Source organism: Pantherophis guttatus, chromosome 7 (genome assembly GCF_059756535.1).
Source record: "Pantherophis guttatus breed Tessera chromosome 7, ASM5975653v1, whole genome shotgun sequence".
Taxonomy (NCBI): Eukaryota; Metazoa; Chordata; class Lepidosauria; order Squamata; family Colubridae; genus Pantherophis; species Pantherophis guttatus.
In genome coordinates, this window is record NC_142069.1 from 7,546,964 (window position 1) to 7,567,792 (window position 20,829).

Here is a 20,829-nt window from a genome sequence, read left to right on the forward strand (position 1 = left end):
AAATAAAGCTGCATTGTTTTAGCCTTTTAAAAACATGCATAAGGAAGTATAAAATGCTACATTATATACATACATACATACATACATACATACATACATACATACATACATACTAGATGGATACCCGTGCTCCGCTGCAAAACTATGGGATCAGGCTTGATAAATTGACACTTACAGCTTGAAAATTAATGAGTAGTTATGATTGGCCTCTCCTCTCCCCTTCTCTCCCTCAGCCTTACCCCACAGAAGCTTCTCTTCTCCTATTCCCCTTCTCTCCCTCAGGCTGCCCCTATTGATCCTCTCCTATCCCCTTCTCTCCCTCAGGCTGGCCCCAATGATCCTCTCCTATCCCCTTCTCTCCCTCAGGCTGGCCCCAGAGAAGCCTCTCCTATCTTATCCCCTTTTCTCCCTTTCAGGTAGAGAGTAGAATGTCTAAACTCCCAGCTGGCAGGCCAGATGAGTCACGCCCTCGCCCAAGTGGCAGTTGGAACAGAGTTCTTTTCGGGTGGCGCAGGGGAATAGAACATCTAACTCCTTAGCATCAGAGCATGTTAATAATAATATAAGAAATACTAATGATCGGATGGTCATTTCGAAAAATCCTTTCTTAGCGAGCACCTAGAAGCCAAGAGGAACATACGTGGCAAATTTCAAGTTTGTAGGTTTTATGGTTCTAGAGACACAAGATGAAAAGCAACATGTAAATAAACTTTAATAACAATTTAATTTTTTTTTTAATAAACGTTGGTTCAGTTGTCACGATTTAACTGTTTCATATACTTTTGTCCTGGATGATTGAACCTTCATTTACATGTTGCTTGTCATTTTGGGGAGAAACCCCGCTGCAGTCTGTATGACAAGAGTTAGTTCTTTCCAACAACTCTCTGACTCCCCAAATTTTCACTTTGACTGAAGAACTTACTTGGATGAATAACAAAACACCTCAGGTTTAATTAAACTTTGGTCCGGTTGCCGTGATTTTAACCTTTTCGGATATCCCTTCTAATGTTTGCTTGCATTCTTGAGCAGGAAAGCCACATGGGCTCCGGTGATAGAAATCTTGATTTCTGAGTATCAAGCCGAATATCAAAAACGGCAGCTTTCTAAGCTCACTCCGAATGTGGCAGGTTTTTTTGTCTGCTTGCTTGCTCTCGATGTTCCCAGTTAGAGATTTTCCGTCAAAGATGTCACATCCCAAATCAAAAGATGGCCGAGTTGATAAAGACTAAAAAAAAGAAAGAAAGATAATACAGTGCTATTAATGACTTTTTGAACCTTGGCTGTTGATATAAGCTCTTAGGAATTGGGGGGGTGAGGAGAAAACTTCATCCTATTTGCCGACATTTTGACAAGTCTCTAGCAGATATCAACCTATCTGATTTAAGTCATAGATATGGTGATCAGTAACAAAGCAGGTTAGGAAGCTTGTAACAGCTTAAGTAAGGGGCTGCAGGTTACGGTGTCTAAGCTTGTAAATGTAATTACTTAGCCTGTCGATAGTGATTGATTTGCTCAAGTAGATAACTTCAAACGTTTCAAAAACTAGTGAAGTAACGTGAAAGAGTTCCAGATGGATTGAAATTCACAAGAAATGTTAGAAACTCAAAGTTTGTCTGGAAATGGTTACAGGCTAGTCTAGTGAAGAGAAGGACCAGGGGAGACATGATAGCAGTCTTCCAATATTTGAGGGGCTGCCACAGAGAGGAGGGGGTTCAAGCTATTTTCCAAAGCACCTGAAGGCCAGACAAGGAATAATGGATGAAAACTGACCAAGGAGAGATTCAACCTAGAAATAAGGAGAAATTTTCTGACACTGAGAACAATCACCCAATGGAACAGAAGTTGCCTTCGGAAGTTGTGGGAGCTTCATCGCTGGAGGCTTTCAAGAAGAGATTGGACTGCACTCTGTCAGAAATGGTGTAGGGTCTCCTGCTTGGGCGGGGGGTTGGATTAGATGACCTACAAGATCTCTTCCAACTCTGTTAATCTAATCTAATCAAGAAGGAATGGTTTCCAGTTCATATTTGAGTCCATGAATCCATGAGTCTATGAAAGGAGAGGAGGAGGAGGAGGAGGAGGAGGAGGAGGAGGAGGAGGAGGAGGAGGAGGAGGAAGAGGGAGAAGGAGAAGAAGAAGAAGAAGAAGAAGAAGAAGAAGAAGAAGAAGAAGAAGAAGAAGAAGAAGAAGAAAAGGAGGAAGAAGAAGAAGAAGAAGAAGAAGAAGAAGAAGAAGAAGAAGAAGAAGAAGAAGAAGAAGAAGAAGAAGAAGAAGAAGAAGAAGAAGAAGAAGAAGAAGAAGAAGAAGAAGAAGAAGAAGAAGAAGAAGATGATACAAGTCTGGGGTCCCCTCAGATCATCTTCACAAATCTGAAAGCCAAATCATTGCTTATACATTCTTTGGGCAGCATCCCTGGAGAAGAGCCCTTAAAAGCCCTTTTCCATAGCAACATCTCAAAACAATTCTGGACCATTCAGATGTTGCTTTCATCAAATCTAATCAGTCAGCCTCTTCACTTTGGCTGTGCAAATTGTGTCAGCACCCCCTCACTTTTGTTGAAATGAATATGCGTCCCTTCGTTTTCTAGCCTGTTTTGTCTGAACATTTTTTCAAGGACCCTTTTGGCTTAGAATTGAGTCAATGGCACAAAGCATCAAATGTTTTAACGTTTGAAATGAATTCTTCCTTTTTCCAGAAAAAAACAACAACAACACAGGAACAGAAATACAATGCAGAAAATGTATATTAGAGTCAAATATCCTATCTGGTATTTGTAGGCATGTTTCTCCAGCATTCTGCAGACTTGCTGGCTTCTCCTAATTCCATAGAAGCCTCCGTGGCTCAGCGGTTAAATACACTGAGCTTGGCCTGGGTTCGAGACCCGAGCGTTGCATGATGGGGTGAGCTCCCGTTCACCTAGCAGTTTGAAAACATGCAAATAGATAAATAGGCACCACTGTCATGCCCCCGTTGGAGCCTGAATCTGTGGAGGAAGACGAGCCAGGGCTGGAGTCGATGGAGATCAAGTGGGCAGCTTCATTGGCTTCAGAGGAATGTGGGGAGGAGTAGGCGGAGTCAGCCCAGGGCCCTTTAGGATTGGGACGGCTTGTTAGCAGGGAGGAACAGGGGCAGGATGACCAAGAGAGGGCAAGCAAAATGGGGTGCGGGGGTGCCATGTGAGCCCCCAAAATGCAGTGCAAGTGCCCCACCCAGGCATGTGCATGCATGTCTCCTGCATATGCCCTGTACATGCACGGCAGAGACCCAAAGACCAGCTGGCTGGCGGGAGGCACACACACATGCACGGTGGAGCTGGGCTGGGGCGATGGCTGGTGTGCCCGCAGAGAGACCTCTGTGTGCCACCTGTGGTATGCGTGCCATAGGTTCATCATCACGGCCCTATAGGGAAGGGAAGGGAAGAAAGAGAGAGAGAGAGAAAGACAGGAGCGAAGGAAGGAGGAAAGGAAAGGAAAGGAAAGGAAAGGAAAGGAAAGGAAAGGAAAGGAAAGGAAAGGAAAGGAAAGGAAAGGAAAGGAAAGGAAGTAAATAGATGAGGAAGGGAAGGGAAGGGAAGGGAAGGGAAGGAAAGGAAAGGAAAGGAAAGGAAAGGAAAGGAAAGGAAAGGAAGTAAATAGATGAGGAAGGGAAGGGAAGGGAAGGGAAGGGAAGGGAAGGAAAGGAAAGGAAAGGAAAGGAAAGGAAAGGAAAGGAAAGGAAAGGAAAGGAAAGGAAAGGAAAGGAAAGGAAAGGAAGTAAATAGATGAGGAAGGGAAGGGAAGGGAAGGGAAGGGAAGGGAAGGGAAGGAAAGGAAAGGAAAGGAAAGGAAAGGAAAGGAAAGGAAAGGAAAGGAAAGGAAGTAAATAGATGAGGAAGGGAAGGGAAGGGAAGGGAAGGAAAGGAAAGGAAAGGAAAGGAAAGGAAAGGAAAGGAAAGGAAAGGAAAGGAAAGGAAGTAAATAGATGAGGAAGGGAAGGGAAGGGAAGGGAAGGGAAGGGAAGGAAAGGAAAGGAAAGGAAAGGAAAGGAAAGGAAAGGAAAGAAGGAAGTAAATAGATGAGGAAGGGAAGGGAAGGGAAGGGAAGGGAAGGGAAGGGAAGGAAAGGAAAGGAAAGGAAAGGAAAGGAAAGGAAAGGAAAGGAAAGGAAAGGAAGTAAATAGATGAGGAAGGGAAGGGAAGGAAAGGAAAGGAAAGGAAAGGAAAGGAAAGGAAAGGAAAGGAAAGGAAAGGAAAGGAAAGGAAAGGAAAGGAAGTAAATAGATGAGGAAGGGAAGGGAAGGGAAGGGTAGGAAAGGAAAGGAAAGGAAAGGAAAGGAAAGGAAAGGAAAGGAAAGGAAGTAAATAGATGAGGAAGGGAAGGGAAGGGAAGGAAAGGAAAGGAAAGGAAAGGAAAGGAAGTAAATAGATGAGGAAGGGAAGGGAAGGGAAGGGAAGGGAAGGGAAGGGAAGGGAAGGGAAGGGAAGGGAAGGGAAGGAAGTAAATAGATGAGGAAGGGAAGGGAAGGAAAGGAAAGGAAAGGAAAGGAAGTAAATAGATGAGGAAGGGAAGGGAAGGGAAGGGAAGGAAAGGAAAGGAAAGGAAAGGAAAGGAAAGGAAAGGAAAGGAAGTAAATAGATGAGGAAGGGAAGGGAAGGGAAGGGAAGGGAAGGGAAGGGAAGGGAAGGAAGTAAATAGATGAGGAAGGGAAGGGAAGGGAAGGGAAGGGAAGGGAAGGGAAGGGAAGGAAGTAAATAGATGAGGAAGGGAAGGGAAGGGAAGGAAAGGAAAGGAAAGGAAAGGAAGTAAATAGATGAGGAAGGGAAGGGAAGGGAAGGAAAGGAAAGGAAAGGAAAGGAAAGGAAGTAAATAGATGAGGAAGGGAAGGGAAGGGAAGGGAAGGGAAGGAAAGGAAAGGAAAGGAAGTAAATAGATGAGGAAGGGAAGGGAAGGGAAGGGAAGGAAAGGAAAGGAAAGGAAAGGAAGTAAATAGATGAGGAAGGGAAGGGAAGGGAAGGGAAGGGAAGGGAAGGGAAGGGAAGGAAGTAAATAGATGAGGAAGGGAAGGGAAGGGAAGGGAAGGGAAGGGAAGGAAGTAAATAGATGAGGAAGGGAAGGGAAGGGAAGGAAAGGAAAGGAAAGGAAAGGAAGTAAATAGATGAGGAAGGGAAGGGAAGGGAAGGAAAGGAAAGGAAAGGAAAGGAAAGGAAGTAAATAGATGAGGAAGGGAAGGGAAGGGAAGGAAAGGAAAGGAAAGGAAAGGAAGTAAATAGATGAGGAAGGGAAGGGAAGGGAAGGGAAGGAAAGGAAAGGAAAGGAAAGGAAGTAAATAGATGAGGAAGGGAAGGAAAGGGAAGGGAAGGGAAGGAAAGGAAAGGAAAGGAAGTAAATAGATGAGGAATGGAAGGGAAGGGAAGGGAAGGGAAGGGAAGGGAAGGGAAGGAAGTAAATAGATGAGGAATGGAAGGGAAGGGAAGGAAAGGAAAGGAAAGGAAAGGAAAGGAAGTAAATAGATGAGGAAGGGAAGGGAAGGGAAGGGAAGGGAAGGGAAGGAAAGGAAAGGAAAGGAAGTAAATAGATGAGGAATGGAAGGGAAGGAAAGGGAAGGGAAGGGAAGGGAAGGGAAGGGAAGGAAAGGAAAGGAAAGGAAAGGAAAGGAAAGGAAGTAAATAGATGAGGAAGGGAAGGGAAGGGAAGGGAAGGGAAGGGAAGGGAAGGAAAGGAAAGGAAAGGAAAGGAAAGGAAGTAAATAGATGAGGAAGGGAAGGGAAGGGAAGGGAAGGGAAGGGAAGGAAAGGAAAGGAAAGGAAAGGAAAGGAAGTAAATAGATGAGGAAGGGAAGGGAAGGGAAGGAAAGGAAAGGAAAGGAAAGGAAAGGAAGTAAATAGATGAGGAAGGGAAGGGAAGGGAAGGGAAGGGAAGGGAAGGGAAGGGAAGGGAAGGGAAGGGAAGGAAGTAAATAGATGAGGAAGGGAAGGGAAGGAAAGGAAAGGAAAGGAAGTAAATAGATGAGGAAGGGAAGGGAAGGGAAGGGAAGGGAAGGGAAGGGAAGGGAAGGGAAGGGAAGGAAGTAAATAGATGAGGAAGGGAAGGGAAGGAAAGGAAAGGAAAGGAAGTAAATAGATGAGGAAGGGAAGGGAAGGGAAGGGAAGGGAAGGAAAGGAAAGGAAAGGAAAGGAAAGGAAGTAAATAGATGAGGAAGGGAAGGGAAGGGAAGGAAAGGAAAGGAAAGGAAAGGAAAGGAAGTAAATAGATGAGGAAGGGAAGGGAAGGGAAGGGAAGGGAAGGGAAGGGAAGGGAAGGGAAGGGAAGGGAAGGAAGTAAATAGATGAGGAAGGGAAGGGAAGGAAAGGAAAGGAAAGGAAGTAAATAGATGAGGAAGGGAAGGGAAGGGAAGGGAAGGGAAGGGAAGGGAAGGGAAGGGAAGGGAAGGAAGTAAATAGATGAGGAAGGGAAGGGAAGGAAAGGAAAGGAAAGGAAGTAAATAGATGAGGAAGGGAAGGGAAGGGAAGGAAAGGAAAGGAAAGGAAAGGAAAGGAAAGGAAAGGAAGTAAATAGATGAGGAAGGGAAGGGAAGGGAAGGGAAGGGAAGGAAAGGAAAGGAAAGGAAGTAAATAGATGAGGAATGGAAGGGAAGGAAAGGGAAGGGAAGGGAAGGAAAGGAAAGGAAAGGAAAGGAAAGGAAAGGAAAGGAAGTAAATAGATGAGGAAGGGAAGGGAAGGGAAGGGAAGGGAAGGGAAGGGAAGGAAAGGAAAGGAAAGGAAAGGAAAGGAAAGGAAAGGAAAGGAAAGGAAAGGAAAGGAAAGGAAAGGAAAGGAAAGGAATACCACAACAACCAAACAACAAGAACAGAATAACAGAGTTGGAAGGGACTTTGGAGGTCTTCTAATCCAACCCCCAGCTCAACCAGGAGACCCTACCATTCCAGACAAATGTCTGTCCAGTCTCTTCTTAAAAGCCTCCAGTGATAGAGCGCCCGCAACTTCTGAAGGCCAGCCGTTCCACTGGTTAATTGTTCAGGAAATTTCTCCTTCGTTCTCGGTTAGATCTCTCGTCGATGGAACAGACAGCATTCCATCCATGAGTATTTGCTACAATTCTCTTCTCCTTTGAAAAGCGCTCGAAAGCAATTTCTTTTCACTAAATTGAAAGGGACCAATAAGAAGAAGGGGAGTGGGGGGGAAAGTAAGAGGCATTGAGTATGTGTACATGCCTGGGCTTCTATGGAATACTACTACTTTTATATTATTGTTGTCATTGTTCCCAATCTCCCAAACAGCTCTATTGTCTTTTTTTTTTTTAAATCTCTCCCTCTATAAGGACCTTGTTTTGATGTTAAGCAAAGTTCTGCCCTCAAAGATCCCACTTCATTTTAAAGAGGGAATTTAATGCACGCGTTCTGCCTTTGTCGCAAAACCTTGGCTGCCTGAATTGCCTTTTCTCTCTGAAAAAGGTCTCCCGATTGTTCTCTCGAATAGTGAACGGTGGCCTTGAAAGAAGAAACGGATTGTGTGGCTAATTAAACTTTTCCTACTTTAATGTGATGTTTAAAGGTGTAGCAGAGAAGGGGTGGAAAGTTTGCAGGCATAAGCTGCCTTGGAAATATTAAAAAAAGGAGTCGCTGCAGATTTTATTCTGCTAGTCGTTGCCGGTTTTAGGGGGAAGTGCTCATCTACGTTTCAAGGCCATTGAACCAGCACTGTCTGAAAACATTTTTTGTGGTCACATGGCCAGCATGACATCATGGAACCCTGTTATCTTCCCACTGAAGTGGTACCTATTTATCTACTCGCATTTGCATGCTTTTGAACTGCTAAGTTGGCAGGAGCTGGAGCAAGGACGAGAGGTCACACCGTCGCATGGCACTCAGACAGGAGTGAAATCCAGCAGCTTCTGACAGGTTCTGGAGAACCGGTAGCAGAAATTTTGAATAGTTCGGAGAACCGGCAAATACCACCTCTGGCTGGTCCCAGAGTGTGGTGGGAATGGAGATTTTGCAATATCCTTCCCCCAGGAGTGGGGAGGAATTGCGGATTTTGCAATATCCTTCCCCTGGAGTGGGGTGGAAATGGAGATTTTGCAGTATCCTTCCCCTGCCACGCCCACCAAGCCACGCCCACCACACCACACCACGCCCACCAAGCCACGCCTACAGAACCGGTACTAAAAAAAATTGAATTTCATCACTGCGCTCAGATCTCAGGCCAGCTTTCCATTTGACAAGCCCAGCATCTTAATCAGTGGTGGGATTCAGCCGGTTTTCACCGGTTCGGTCAAATCGGTTGTTAAATTACCCACCCCCCACTATCAACGTGGATCCTGGACACTGCGCTGCAATGGAGAAATGGGCAATGGGGCGGCCAGCACAAGGGAAGGTCACGTTCCCTCTTTCTTCTCCCTGCTCCTCCTCCTCCTCCCCTCGTGCCGGCCGCTCCATTTCTCCATTGCAGTGTAGAGCCCAGGATCCACTTTGATACTTGGGGAGGGGAGTAATTGAACAACAGCCAAAGTCAGGTCAGCCGTCACAGGAAGCTTGTCCCGCATGTATGGCGGAGCTGGACAATGGGGATGGGCCACGCCTCCCACGACAGCCAACCTGACTCTGGGCGAACCAGTTGTTAAATTATTTGAATCCCACTACTGATCTTAACCACTGAGCCACCATGCCGCCTCTTGGCAATGTTCACCAAGTTGGAAATGTTTGAGGGCCAGCACGGTATCAAAATGGTATCAATATGGGAATAGTAAGATCAACTTACTTTGAAAGAATGGCAGAAGATTTATACTATAAAGATGCGTTGTTGGTACAGCTGGATAGTACACTGTCTTCTTTCTTAAGAAGAAGACAAACCCCATGTAGATTCATTTAGAAAGTCCATGAGTAGGAACAGGGAGATCAATAAAAATGTAGAGTTGCTTCCTAAGCATCTGTTGAAGATGGATTGGATTGGTTAGACATGTTGTAAGATCGAATCTGGGTTGGTCACCGGGAAATTTACTCTTCCAAGCTTTTTTGGATTCATGCTGGAACCCATCTTCAGAGAACTTCTCTCAACTGAAGTATGTGCTTTGGGCTAGTCTATGAATCATATTTATGTGGTGCCTTCCTATTGATTGACGGATGGGTTGATGGCCGATGATTGGCTGTTGTTTCCTTGTACTGCAAGGAATAGATATGTATTCTCCTCTTAGAATATACAACATCTTTAAGAAGAAGAAGATGCAGGCTATGGTGTGAGAGAAGATCTTAGTTGGAAGCAAATTCTTCTGCAGGACACTTAGGGGTGACTCATCCCCATTGGGATCAACATACCATGTTTAATATCACTGCAATATGAGGCTAAGTCCTCAACTTACGACCACAATTGAGCCCAAAATTTATGTTGTTAAGTGAGAAATTTGCTAAGCCCCATTTTATGACTTTCCTTGCCACATTTGTTAATCCTTTCTTCCTTCTTTCCTCCCTCCCCCTCTTTCTTTCTTTCTTTCTTTCTTTCTTTCTCTTTCTTTTTTCTTTCCTTCCTTCCTTCCTTCCTTCCTTCCTTCCTTCCTTCCTTCCTTCCTTCCTTCCTTCCTTCCTTCCCCCCTCCCCATTTTTCTTTTTTCCTTCTCCCTATCAGGTGCTAACTTTATTCTTATTTATTATTTTATTTCTCAATACAAATTAGTGAATTGTCTATACTGGTGGACTTTTATTGCTTCTTCAAGCCAGGCATAGGGTAGGCTATTATTTCTGTTTATTTTTTAGTTTGTGATCTGTAATACATTGAGATACCTACAGCATCTCTTTTGAGATTCTGCCAGATAAGTGCCTATTTGGAGAAGACCAGTACCATCTTGTGGTCTGCTTGGAGCATTACAATTTCCGAAATTCTCTTTTCCAACAGAAAATGCATGGAGCTCAGGGTTCCACACTGGGAAACTGTGAGGATCCTAGAGCAAGCTGGATCCAAAAAAACTCTAAGCTAAAGAGATCATTGTTGATTGCAGAAAATAACACACACCTCTGTGTTATTAATGATTCAACCCTGGAGGTGGTTAGCAGCAGCAAGTTTCTTGGGTGTGCAGCTAATGAGTAGTAAGCCAGCTTGGTCACTCAACAGCGAGACACCGGTGAAATAGGCACAGCAGCGCCTGCATTTTCTATGTTGCATGAGAAAAATACATTTTCCTTCCCCTGTCCTTACCACTTTCACTAGAGGGACGAACGATATTGCATTACTGTCTGGTTTGGAAGCATTACTGATTCAGACAGGAAGGTGGTGCAGAGAGTGGTGAGGACGGCAGAAAAGATCATTGGCAGTTCACTCTCTTCTATCCAGGACATAGGCATATAAGTGATGCTTGAGAACGGTCTGTAGGATTGATTGGGATGCTACATATCCTCTTCATGACCTATTTTCCTAGTTAACTTCTAGGAGGAGGCTTTGTGGTATCCAAAGCAGAACATCCAGATTCAGTCACAGTTTTGTTCCATGTAGTATCAACCTTGTAAACTCTGAGGTTTCCTCTTTCTGCTATGTATTCAAAATGGACAGTTATTAGTGTGTGTGTGTACACTATATATATGTATGTATGTATGTATGTATATAGCATGTGACACAGTAGCTCAGTGGCTAAGAAACTGAGCTTGTCAATCGAAAGGTCGGCAGTTCAACGGTTCGAATCCCTAGTGCCGCGTAATGGGGTGAGCTCCTGTTACTTGTCCCAGCTTCTACCAACCTAGCAGTTCAAAAGCACATAAAAAATGCAAGTAGGAAAATAGGGACCACCTTTGGTGGGAAGGTAACAGCGTTCCGTGCGCCTTTGACATTGAGTCATGCCGGCCACATGACCACAGAGATGTCTTCGGACAGCGCTGGCTCTTCGGCTTTGAAACGGAGATGAGCACCGCCCCCTAGAGTCGGGAACGACTAGCACAGATATGTGAGGGGGACCTTTACCTTTTTTAGCATGTGTGCTATGTATGTATATGGGTAGATATATACTTTCTTTTGAGAGCAGGCATCAGAATTTCATTTTTAATGTGTGCCAGTGTGCTCACAGTAAAAAAAAAAAATGACAATAAAGGTTATCTTAATCTAATCTTAATCTTAATCTAGGGAATTCCTGGAAGATAGGCACTCTGGACAAATTAACATGTCTTTCAAAAAAGACAATAAAAAACTAAGAAGGAAACAAAAGGACCAGAAATACCCTAGCCAGCAGCCAAAATCCAGATAAGCAGAGATTAATGCCACACAAACAATCAAGCAGAAAACAATATCTTAATCAAGGAACTATTAAGGAGACAATCAAATAGTAAACAATACCCTAATCAAGCAACTATGAAGGGAGAAACTACAATCCCACTAATAAAATGAGAGGGCAAACTATAGTTATAAGCACGGAGCACTGACACTCAGTAGCAGGGTGATATTACCTAGTGAGTAATGAAATGTCTGCAAATCTCAGACAGCACCATTGTCTTTTCCTTGTGTTTTGAAACAAGCATCTTTCATCAAAATATGAAAGGGCTTTTGTTGTTATTGTTGTCTTTGTTCTGTTTTGGGTTTTGCCTCCAACAATAGAGGGACTGAGGTAGTAAGAAGTACCTAGAGCAATAGAGCAAGATTTGGCAGGAGTTCACTGGCACATAAGTGTTTTCTTACGTATGAGGTATAATACTGAAGTAGTCTAACACAACATTTCCCAACTCTTATCATTTCCAGGTCTGTAGCAGAGGTGGGTTTCAGCAGGTTCTGACCAGTTCTGGAGAACCGGTAGCAGGAATTTTGAGTCGTTCGGAGAACCGGGAGTAAAAATTCTGATTGGCCCCGCCCCCATCTATTCTCTGCCTCACAATTCCCAGCTGATTGGGCGGAAATGGGGATTTTGCAGTAAACTTCCCCTGGAGTGGGGTAAGAATGGAGATTTTACAGTATCCTTCCCTTGCCACGTCCACCAAGCCATGCCACGCCCACCAAGCCACACCCACAGAACCGGTAGTAAAAAAATTTGAAACCCACCACAGGTCTGTAGACTATAAATTCCAGAATTTGACACCCTGAATAACTGCTACTATGGCTATGAATGATTATTCTGGGAGCTGAGAAGCCCACATAGATAAATACCAAGGGTGAAATACAGCAGGTTCTGGAGAACCAGTAGCAGAAATTTTGAGCAGTTCGGAGAACCGGCAAATACCACCTCTGGCTGGCCCCAGGGTGGGGAGGGAATGGGGATTTTGCAATATCCTTCTCCCAGGAGTGGGGAGGGAATGGGGATTTTGCAGGATCCTTCCCCTGCCATGCCCACCTAGCCACGCCCACCAAGCCAGACCACGCCCACCAAGCCACGCCTACAGAACCGGTAGTAAAAAAAAGTTGGATTTCACCACTGCTATATACAGGTAGTCTTCAACATACGACCACAACTGAACCCAACATTTCTGTTGCTAAGTGAAACATTTGTTCACTGAATTTTTCCCCATTTTACGACATTTTTCTCACTACATTTGTTAAGTGAATCGTGGCAGTTGTTAAGTTAGGAACATGGTTGTTAAATGAATCTGGCTTCCCCATTGACTTTGCTTGTCAGAAGGTTGCAAAAGGGGATCGCAAGATCCGTGACACTGAAACTGTCATAAATATGAAGCAGTTGCCAAGTGTCCGAATTTTGATCACGTGATCCTGGGGTTAAGGCAACCATTGTAAGTGTTGTAAAACCAGTCACAAGTTATTTTTTTCACTGCTGTTGTAACTTCTAATGGTCACTAAACGGATGGTTGTAAGTCAAGGACTATCTGTAGTTGTCAGTTAATGTCTGCCAAGGAGGAGGAAGACGTTCCCATTCCTCTTCTTCTTCTTCCTTTCCTTCTTTTTTCTTCTTTTTTTGGTACCAATTCAGATATGAAACAGCAATTTAATGGAGCCCAAACTTCACGTCTGTAGATTTCTGGTTTTATTCTCCCTTTTCAAAGCTTCAAGGTATATGAGAAGATGATTTGTGAAATCTCTTGATCTCTTTCAACCCTTTTCAGCTCTTGGAGGTGGAATCTGCTGCTCTCCTCTACAACCCTTTTTTTCTGCCTTTCTCTCTCTCTCTCTCTCTCTCTCTCTCTCTCTCTCTCTCTCTCTCTCTCTCTCTCTCTCTCCCCTCTCTCTTTCTTTTTCCTCTCCCCCTTTCTCTCTCTCTCTTTTTCTCCTCTCCTCTCTCTTTCTTTTCTCCTCTCTCTTTTTCTCTTCTCTCCCTCCCTTCCACCTTTTCTCTCTCTCACTCTGTCTCTCACTTCTCTTTCTTTCTCTTTCTTCTTTCTTTCTCTTTCTCTCCCCTTTCTCTCTTTTTCTTTTCTTTCTCTCTCTTCTCTATCTCCCTCTTTCTCTTCTCCCTCCCCATCCCTCCCTCTCTCACTTTCTCTTCTCTCTTTCTTTCTCTTCTCTCCCTCTCTCCTTCTCTCTCTCTCCTTCTCACTTTTTCTCTTCTCTTTTCACTTGTCTTTCTCTCTCTTTCTGTTCTTTCTTTTCCCTCTCTCTTTCTCTTCTTTCTCTCCCTTTTCTCTCTCTCTCTCTTTTCTTTCACTCTCTTTTTCTCTTCCCTCTCTTTCTCTTCTCTTTCCCTCCCAGCATCTCTCTCACACTTTCTCTCTCTTTTTCTCTTCTATTTCTCTCTCCTTTTCTCTTCCCCCTCTCTCTTTCTCTTCTCTCTCTCCCTCCCATCATCTCTCTCACACTCTTTCTCTCTCTCTTTCTCTTCTTTCTCTCCTCTCTCTCTCTTTCTTCCCCCATCTCTTTCTCTTCTCTCTCTCCCTCCCATCATCTCTCACACTCTCTCTCTCTTTCTCTTCTCTTTCTCTCCTCTCTCTCTCTTTCTTCCCCCATCTCTTTCTCTTCTCTCTCTCTCTCTCTCTCTCTCTCCCTTCCTCTCTCTCTCTCTTTCTCTTCTCTTCTCACCCTCTCCCCCCCCACACACTTTTCCCTTTCTACTGAACGCAACATCATGGAACTGGTTTTGAGTCGATCTTTTGAATTTTTCACGGAAACATCTACATTAACTTTTACCAGCCCTGCCAGGCTTTGTAAATTTTGGAAGTAGACATTTTAAAAAATGAGGAAACCTGAGTGCATGATAATATAGCGGGAAGCATTCCCTCATAAGTCAATCGAGGAATTTAATAATCTCTTTAGAAATAAGCTCCGCAGCAATGAGAAAAATGTGAGGGTTAAAGGCCGTCCAATTAAGGGAGTTTTCTCTGTGGATTTATAGGCCCGTGGTTAGCTCTTCCTGTTTGTGTTCCCATGGCAACTGTCAGGTAGATTTTCTGCTCCGTGCTAGGAAGTTGGCAACATTGAGTTGGCTTGAGGTTTTCAATTCAAAGGACGCTTAAATGAAATTCTTTGCACAGAAGCTGCCGTTTAGCCCGGCTTCTTTATTCATATCTTGGAGATAAATCAATTTATAGCAATCAAATCTGTGAAGTGTATTTCATTGACTTGATTGTAGAATTCAATATGTATAATGCTGCCTAACTATATAGAAATCTTTAGGGAGACCGAAAATATATCTACATACTATCCCTGAGGATATGATTACCATCATCATCATCATCATCTCCTCCTCCTCCTCCCCCTCCCCCCTCCTCCGCCTTCTTCTCCTTCATCACAATCATCCATAATTTGTACACAATTCAAGTAGTAAAAACTGAATTAATTGTCTCTTTTTTGGCTGAGAGAATTACAATCTATAAAACCAGTAAATTTGTACACGGAAAATTGTGGCAAATCTAGTCTCGCCCTAGATTTTACATTTAGGTGTGTGTGTGTTTGTTTGTTTGCAGCCCATCTTTCCACAATGCACCACAATCAAAGAATCAAAGAACAGAGTAAACAACTCAAGGAAGAATGAAACAGCACCATTCTATGACCAGTCCATCAATACGACGCTGGGAAAATGTTGGCTTACTAGCCCCGGCATATATATGTGGCAAGAATGGGGTATGGGACCCTGTTAGCTCTATCCTGATGCATGCTACATGCTAGAGACAATGCCATGAGTAAATTGTATAGCGATTTCCATATATTAGGGTTTGAAGAATTGACTTACTGCATGTGGTCCTCTATAGTCTTATTTCGTCAGAAGTAAATTCATAACTTTGCTTCCAACTGATCTTGGAAAGGTCCATGTTAGCTCCTTCCCCCACCCCACCCCGCCTTCCAAAAAATCTCAGACCAAAATTTGAGAGAGGTTTTGAGGAATTTCTTGACAAGAGCAACTTTTAGGAAGACAAGCTAAATTAATTCTGAAAGTGGGTGTGATCTTCACATGTCCCTCCTAAGGTCATTGAAAAAAAAACTTAAATGCTAGTAACTACTAAAGGACTAGGCTTCCTCAAGCATTCAGAAGAAGAGCCTGGCTAGGCCTATTATGTATCATAATAGGTATGCTGGGCTTTAGAGAGAGAATCGAATGGAATAGGAATGGAGTGGGATGGATTGGAAGAGGAGAGGAGGGGAGGGGAGGGGAGGGGAAGGGAGGGGAGAAGAGAAGAGGAGAGGGAAGAAGAGAAGAGGAGGAGAGGGGAGAGGAGGGGAGGGAAGAAGAGAAGAGAAGAGGGAAGGGAAGGGAAGGGAAGGGAAGAAGAGAAGAGAAGAGGAGAAGAGAAGAGAAGAGGGAGGGGAGGGGGAGGGGAGGGGAAGGAAGAAGAGAAGAGAAGAGGGGAGGGGAGGAAAGAAGAGGAGAGGAGGGGAGGGGAGGGAAGAAGAGAAGAGGGGAGAGGAGAGGAGAGGAGAGGAGAGGAGAGGAGAGGAGAGGAGAAAAGAAGATAATATAGTAGGTGAGAAGAGAAGGGGAGGGGAGGGGAGGGAAGAGAATATAAGAGAAGAGGAGAGGAGAATATAGTAGGGGAGAAGGGAAGGGAAGGGAAGGGAAGGGAAGGGAAGGGAAGAGAGGAGAAGTAGAAAAATGTCAAAGGCATCAATACCCTTTCTATCCTGCTTCTTCAAACTTTCATTTCCCTAAAGAGTCACAGGGAATATTATTGCTTGCATGATTCTGACCTTTGTTAGATATAAAGACATCAAGGCATCTGAAAGTATTTTCTAAGGCTTTCGTGGCTGTTCTAGCAAGTGCTAATCTATGATGTATTTCTTGACTGCTTGTTCCTTACTGTTGATGGTTCATCCTTCAATATTTTCAATATTAATTCTAAGACTGGCTGGCGTGTCTATTTTCATAAGCCGGTCTTTTTCATATTGAATTTGCCATGCAATGCGATAGATTTACAAACGCTTGACGCGTATCGGCATTCAGTGCTGATGGCCACCATGATTCTTAATCGGTAATTATCTCTTCTCTTCCTATGTCTATATTTATATTTCTCCTCTCCCTAGAAAATGTTGTCCGTAACATTTGGGTTATGATAACACTGACCGCCAAATCTCTGATTTTTGAGATAATAAAAAAAAAAAAAGAAGAAAGCAAGCATTCTCCCGGATTGTCAAACCGATAAAATGTGGGATTCACAATTCACCCTCTCTGTGTGTCTATTTTTAATTCAAGGCTTGAGAGAGGTTTGAAATGCTTTGTGCAGCTGGTCTCCTTGCTAACATGAATGCTTGTGGCTTTAATTACAACCCAGCATATGCCCCACGCATGTCTTTTTGTGGGCGGCTTTTACAAGCTATAATCACCCCCAGGGTTATCTGAGAAACTGGCTCAACTCCCAACAGCTCATTAATGTTCAGGCACCTGTATTGTGAGAAACGCCACGTACAACCTTTCAACATTTTATTCCCTTCTGGAATTCCTCGGGATCGATGGTAGGTCATTTGTACGGGGTGATTGAAACTTTCACCCACCCCAAAAAAATGTGTCTTAATTTTCAAGCCAGCCTGTTATCTGCCACTTATCATGCTTTTATTTTATTTTATTTTATTTTATTTACAGTTACAGTGAGCCCAAAATTTCTGTTGCTAAGTGAAAGCTTTGTTAAGTGAGCTTGCAAGGAGATCAAACCGGTCAGTCCTAGAGGAGATCAACCCTGACTGCTCTTGAGAAGGCCAGATCCTGAAGATGAAACTCAAATACTTTGGCCACCTAATGAGAAGGAAGGACTCACTGGAGAAGAGCCTAATGCTGGGAACCATGGAGGGCAAAAGAAGAAGGGGACGGCAGAGAATGCGGTGGCTGGATGGAGTCACTGAAGCTGGGATGGTAGAGGACAGGAAGGCCTAGAGGAACGTTTTTTTAAAAAAAAAATTGATTTATATGCCGCCCTTCTCCGGAGACTCAGGGCGGCTTACAGTGTGTTAAGCAATAGCCTTCATACTTTTGTATATTCATACAAAGTCAGCTTATTGCCCCCACAAACTGGGTCCTCAATTTACCTACCTTAGAAAAGATGGAAAGCTGAGTCAACCTTGAGCCTGGTGAGATTCGAACTTACAGTAATTGCAGACAGCTGGTGTTAATCACAATGCTTTTAGTCTGCTGAGCCACCAGGCCCGTTGTCCATGGGGTCGCCCCAATATGGGGCTCAGAGGTTAAAACAACTGCCTAATATGCAGGCAGCCCAAGTTCGAATCCGAGTAAGAGTATCGGCTTCGTGCATGTGTGAGCAAAGCGTGATCGGAGATGCTATCTCTCTATAAATACTGGTGGGGAGGTATGGAATGCTGGCTTTGTTTTGTAAGTGGATTGGTTGGCTGTGTTGTTACATACCTGTACCCATGAAAATCTACGAAAACAAATACACACACTCACACACACATTTTTTAATAAACATAAAACATTCAATGTCTACATGAAGAGTGTGTTGTCTGAGTACAGTTAATTTTGAAAAATACAGTAATTTAGTAATAATATCATGTTTCCCCGAAAATAAGACTGGGTCTTATATTAATTTTTGCTCCAAAAGACGCTTATTTTTGTCTTGTTTTCTGGTTAGGTCTTATTTTGGGGGAAATACAGTCCTAAATGCATCCATCTGGCTGACAATCTTAACTGGGGCTTATTTTGGGGGTAGGGCTTATATTACGAGCATCCGGAAAAATCATGCTAGGACTTATTTTCCAATTGGATCTTATTTTCAGAGAAACAGGGTAATAGTAACAATAATATTCAGAACATTAATAATAATCACATCATCATCACCATAATATTTGTTTATCCATTTCAATGAATCTTCCTTATATAATTAATCATTCTCTTAAGCTTTTAAAATTCTAACGTCTGTTTCTGTTAGTTAGCAATTGATGAAATGAATCCCATGTTAAAAAATATTCTGTTTCTTCCTTCTCCTTAATTTTAAGTGTTAATCTATCCATTTCTGAACCATGGCACTTGTTAAGTTAGTCACACAATTGTTCGCTGAAATCTGGCTTCCCGATTGATTTTGCTGGTCAGAAAGTCGCAAGAGGAGATGACATGACCCCCAGGCACTTCAACCATCATAAATATGAATCATGTACCAAGCATCTAAATTTTGATCCCATGACCATGGGGATGCTGCAACGGTCGTAAGTGTGAAAAACGGTCATAAGTCTCTTTTTTCAGTGCCGTTGTAACTTTGAACAGTCACTAAATGAACTGTTGTAAGTCGAGGACTATATATTTAAATCTATATTTAGATTTATCCCGCCTTTAGGTTCCGTTGCAGAAGCTTCCAACTAATGACGATGAACACTACACCAATGGCGCAGTGGTGAGAATGCAGTATTGCAGGCTAATTCTGCCGACTGCCAGCAGTTCGATCCTGACCGGCTCAAGGTTGACTCCACCTTCCATCCTTCCGAGGTCGGTAAAACAAAGATCCAGATGGTTGAGGGCAATAGGTTGACACTGTAAACTGCTTAGAGAGGGCTGTAAAGCATTATGAAGCGGTATATAAGTCTAAGTGTTATTGCTATTGCTATCAAAACCTGGCACCATAACTTCATGATCCTGCTGTGGTCAGAGGAACATGAGACTTACCATGATTTTGGGGATGGGAATCAAAGCCTGTAGTACAGTGGACTGAAGCACTGTTATTAACATCTGCTGCTTGCAATTACTGCAAGTTCGAATCTCACCAGGCTCAAGGTTGACTCAGCCTTCCATCCTTTCAAAGGTAGGTGAAATGAGGACCCAGATTGTGGGGGCAATAAGCTGACTTTGTATAAATATACAAAAGTATGAAGGCTATTGCTTAACGCATTGTAAGCCGCCCTGAGTCTCCAGAGAAGGGCGGCATATAAATTAAAGCCAAAATATATATATATATATCTGAGATCTTCAAGGGCATTGAAGCTATGTTAACTTCCTTTCCTCCTTTCCTCCTTTGTTCAGCAAGAGTGAAAAAACAAGCCAGCTGGCTCAGAATGAGCTCTAAACTTCTAGAATTTTCTTAATAGAAAGGGAGAAGTAAAAAATTACAAGTAGTTCTCGATTTACGACCACAATTGAGCCCAGACAGTTGTTAAGTTTCGGCCCATTTCTTGCCACAGTTATTAAGCGAATTGTCACTTAATACAATTGTCAAGTTAGTAACAATGGTTGTTAAGTAAATCTGGCTTCCCTGTTGACTTTGCTTGTCACATGATCAAAGCAAAAGGGGATCATGTGACCCCGGGACACTGCGATTGTCACAAATACAAACCCGTTGTCAAACATTGGAATTTTGATCAGTAAACACTTGGATGCTGCAATGGTTGTAAGCAGTGGTGGGATTCAAATAATTTAACAACCGGTTCTCTGCCCTAATGACCGGCTGGGTGGGCGTGGCCATGGTGGGTGTGGCCAAGGGGTGTGACAGGCAGCACTCAGCCTCCTGCAGCCCCCTAGGAGCAAAAACAGGCCACAGGGGGGACATGCCAGCCAGCAATTTAACTACCAGTTTTCCTGAACCGACCCGAACCGGCTGAATCCCATCATTGGTTGTAAGTGTGAAAAACAGTCATAAGTCACTTTTTTCAGTGCCATTGTAACTTCGAATAGTCACCAAACAAACTGTTGTAGGTCAAGGACTACCTGTAGAATGAATGAATAATTCAATACATTAAAAAATTAAGTTTTGCCCTTATTACTTGTGTCATGTATGACACTCCCCCTTCTACACGCAGATACCCCTTGCTCACTCGCTCGCTCGCTCGTTTGCAATCACCCCGATTCCCAAATTGTAAGGGATTTAATTTACCTTCAAACATTTTCCATTCACCCTGTAATGAATTCACTTAAAACCTCTCTCCCTCTCTCTTTCTCTGCTGAAGAACAGTTAACATTTGACATTGCATTCGCCTTATTGTCTTTTGCAGGAGAAATAAAAAAAAAGCCAAAAGGTTTTGAAATAGCCCATTCAAAGAATTAACACACGTCTCATTTCCGAAGGTTTCTTCACTTTTCGCCTTTCACACGCTTGTCACTCCCAATGTGTTTTGAAAGAGTCTATTTGTCCCCTTGTTTAAATGCAATATAAAAATCTAATGATTTTTTCCCCCCCTGGGATTTGTGGATATATTAGCCCTTTGAATCTTGATCCCTTGCCATGTTTTTGTACTTCATGTCTTGGCAGTTTATATTAAATCTATTTAAAAGGGTTGATTGGGCGGAAATCATGTAAATGCCTTTTTTTAAAAAAATAAATAAATCTAAGCCTCTTACGGCAAGAACATTAACTGGAGAAGAAGGGTTAGGATTTTCCACAGAGAGATATACACATAGAGAATGCATTAAAACAGGCCTGAAACTGGTGGCCCATGGGCCAGATGTGTCACACACAGGCCACGCCCACCCTCACTCCGCGAAGGCATCGCGATATGCCATATGACGTGATTGAGTTTGTTAAGAAATGGCTATTGTCTAACTAATTGGTCAGGCAATATATAAACTATCAATACATATTTA

General features: G+C 43.3%; 1 long non-coding RNA gene across 1 annotated transcript in view; it reads left to right on the forward strand.

Moving 5' to 3' along the window:
- The window catches only part of LOC132710670 (uncharacterized), a 38,916-nt gene extending 23,974 nt beyond the window's left edge, over window positions 1-14,942 (forward strand). The window contains exons 2-3 of the long non-coding RNA XR_009621366.2: window positions 11,685-11,873; window positions 14,789-14,942. This is a non-coding gene — a long non-coding RNA (uncharacterized LOC132710670). The remainder of the gene's footprint in view (window positions 1-11,684; window positions 11,874-14,788) is intronic.
- Window positions 14,943-20,829: the final 5,887 nt, after the last annotated feature.